Source organism: Protobothrops mucrosquamatus, unplaced genomic scaffold (genome assembly GCF_001527695.2).
Source record: "Protobothrops mucrosquamatus isolate PMUCROS unplaced genomic scaffold, P.Mucros_1.0 scaffold393, whole genome shotgun sequence".
NCBI classification, from domain to species: Eukaryota; Metazoa; Chordata; class Lepidosauria; order Squamata; family Viperidae; genus Protobothrops; species Protobothrops mucrosquamatus.
This window is the reverse complement of record NW_015386724.1, coordinates 719522-722912: the sequence shown is the minus strand read 5'-3', so window position 1 is coordinate 722912 and position 3391 is coordinate 719522.

Here is a 3391-nt window from a genome sequence, read left to right as displayed (position 1 = left end):
TTATGGGTATCTGATTATTTGAAACTCTATGGTCTCGCACAATCTACATCTGCCTTCATTTATGCTCTCCAGTTATTTTTAGGACTAGAACTACAATTCCCAGTATCTCATTGGTCAAGCTGCTTGGTAATTGAGAATTTAAGTCCCTTTTAAGGGTACCTGTTTGGGGAAGGTTATTCTAAAATTTAGGAATTACTGACATAGTTAAACTAATCTGCACAGAGGTCCTGTGATCTTTGAATTTCTAGAAGTATCTATTTTACTTGGAATGTGAGACATGAATAGCGAGTAAGAACATAACAATTTATTAGACTCCAATATTTACCATATAAGAGAAAACAAAATAGAAAATAGAGTCCTAGCTGGCATTCTTTTTTCCACAGCTGTTTAATTCCCACCACAGCACCACCCTCTTTCAAAAAAGAGTTCATGACCGGCTCCAAACATATATTATAGTTATAATATGCTGACATCTCAAAAGAACTGGCAGACATAATCATGTATAAACCAGAAAGATGCATGCTAATAAAATTGTAGTGAGTCACACCTGGAATACTGCAACCAATTTTGGTCATATCACAAAAAAAGATGTTGAGACCTTGGAAAAAAAGTTCAGAGAAGAGCAACCAAGATGATCCAAGGCCTGGAGACTAAAACATATGAAGAACGGCTGCAGGACTTGAGTTTGGCTAGTCTAAAGAAAAGAAGAATCAGGAGTGACATGAGAGCATCATTCCAGTATTTGAGGGGCTGCCACAAAGAAGAGGGGGTCAAATTATTCTCCAAAGCACCAGGGGGCAGGACAAGAAACAATGGTTGGAAACTGACTAAAGAGAGAAGCAACCTGAAATTAAGGAGAAACTTCCTAACAGTGAGGACAATTAACCAGTGGAACAGCTTACCCCCCAGAAATCGTGGGCGCTCCATCACTGGTGGTCTTTAAGCAGAGACTGGACAGTCACTTGTCTGAGATGGTATAGGTTCTCCTGCTTGAGCAGGGGGCTGGACTAGAAGACCTCCAAGGTCTCTTCCAGCTATATTCTATTCATTCTAATTAACATTATTTATATCCATATAATTTTTAAAATTATTTAGAAACAATGTTAATGAATAAAATGCATTTAGTTACAATTTGAAGATAAAATCTAGACCAAAATATGTAAGATAGACTTGAGATCTTTTATTTCTTTATTTTTTACTTATTTCTTAAACAAATTTCATTACTACCCATCTGTCAGAGTGATCTCTTGGTAGCAAACAAAATAAAAACACAATACAATAAATAGGCTACTTAAAATAATAAACAGTAAACAATACTGAGGTCCCAGTAAAACTTATATTCATCAACCAATCAAATGAATCCACCAGAATCTATATCAACAATCTATATGCAAATTTATAGAATCATAGGGCTGAAAGGGACCTTGGAGGTCTTCTAGTCCTAACCCCTGAGCAAGGCAGGAGTCTGCTAACAGGTCTCTCCCACGTCTTCTTTTCATTAGGCTAAGCATAACTAGTTCTCTTAGTTGTTCATCGTATAATTTAGCCTCGAGTTATTCAAGCAAACTTAATTAATAAAGCATCAACACTGTGAAAATATCAGCATCTCTCTCCATCCCATCATGGCATCCCTACAGGCTATGCTTGCACATCACCCAGTCATAATCTAGCCTGCAAAAGTCAGACGAACCACTAGATGGTGGCAAAGAGATGCTGAAAACACTCTTGGCCGCCATCTTGTGATTTCATTGGGTCATATACAGTAGCCTTAATATAATCTGATTTGTTTGACTTTAGTGTGTTGTACACAGCCCATCAGTTGTAACTTACTCTGCTAACTTAGATGCTATCTTTTCCAAATCCCATCTTCTGGCATGCTTAACTGGTCCCTGATATCTTAAAGAAATATTATGTTTTCAAAAACAAAGTGGAAGGTAAGTGAAGGATAGAGCAAAAATGAAGAGGTGGAGAGACGTTTTGTTCAAAGCAGGCATGGGATCTAGGTAGAGACCAGTCAGCTGATTAACATTCCAGACCTTTTTCCCCAGTCTATAAGATATCCAGCTGACTTTATTCTACACTCAGATCTGTTTCTTCTTCCTTGCCCTGGTTTTTAATAAATTTCCCTCCCCCTTCTCTCTTCTACCTCTATATTTTTCTCCTGCCTATCTTTTTATAATCTTTTCCCCCAATTGTCTTCTTGTCCTTCTTTATCTTTTTGGTCTCTTAACCTCATTTTTTTGGAAAATATGAACTTTCTTTACACTGTTCAGTGAAAAGTTTATATATCGTTGTCTGACTTTGACCATTAAATATATGCTTGTTCCTTGTTTTTCTCTCGCTTTTTACTTCAGTATCCTGCACAGGACTGGGTAAGTACAGTTGGTTCCATTGAAAAGTACTCTGATCTAAAGGTTGTAATACATAGATTAGCAAAAAGCAAACTTAAATACTTGCATAAAACTAGTCTATTTTGTTGGATTATTGGAGCCAATGAGTGACATGGTATTTCCAAAATCTCCTTGCACTGTGATAAGCAAGTACATATGAACAAGCCTGGCTAAAAATGATGTGGAAATGAGGTCCAATTTATTTAAATGACATTAGTTGAGTCAGGAAGTTATAGGAATTAAGAGGCAAACAGTTTTTATAAAGTATAATTATGAAGATAGTGGACAGGACCTGAAAGAGCCTACTCTTAACCCTGAAAAGCCACTAAGTAACTCCTCAGATCAATTAGCTGTTGAGGCAAATTGAAGGAAAGAACATTATGTATACTGGCTTGAGAACATAATGTACATTGGCTTTGGTTGTACGTGAAAGATGGGATAAAACTTGGGCTATAATTCCTGAGGCCCCTGGCAGAAGCAGATTATCTAGATGTGTTTCAGTCAAAGTTCAGGCTGGGATTAAATATGAGATAGCGTTAGTAGTTCTGGGTGCCATCCATTAAAGTGTCATCTTACAGGACCTAGGTCATGGTTCCTGTCTGTGGAATGATTTGAAATGTTTCTACCCTTTGACTTTTGGTAAACTTCCTAAGATCTCATTGTTGTTCTAGGTTCTGAACTAGGATAGGCAGTGGCTGCTTGGCTTTAGGGCAGGGGTCTTCAAACTTGGCCCTTTTATGACTTGTGGACTTCAACTCCCAAGGCTGGCTGAGGAATTCTGGGAGTTGAAGTCCACAAGTCATAAAAGCCAAGTTTGAAGACCCCTGCTTTAGGGGTTTGTTTTCTAATCAGCTGTCTTTTTCTCCTCAATATTTTTTTTAATCCGTAAGACCCCCTGATTTGCTATGCAATTGGGTAAGCTCAAAACTAAAACAAACAAACAAATAAATAAAATTAGAAAAATACTGGATTTCTATTTTACAGTGAACTCTATCAGAATT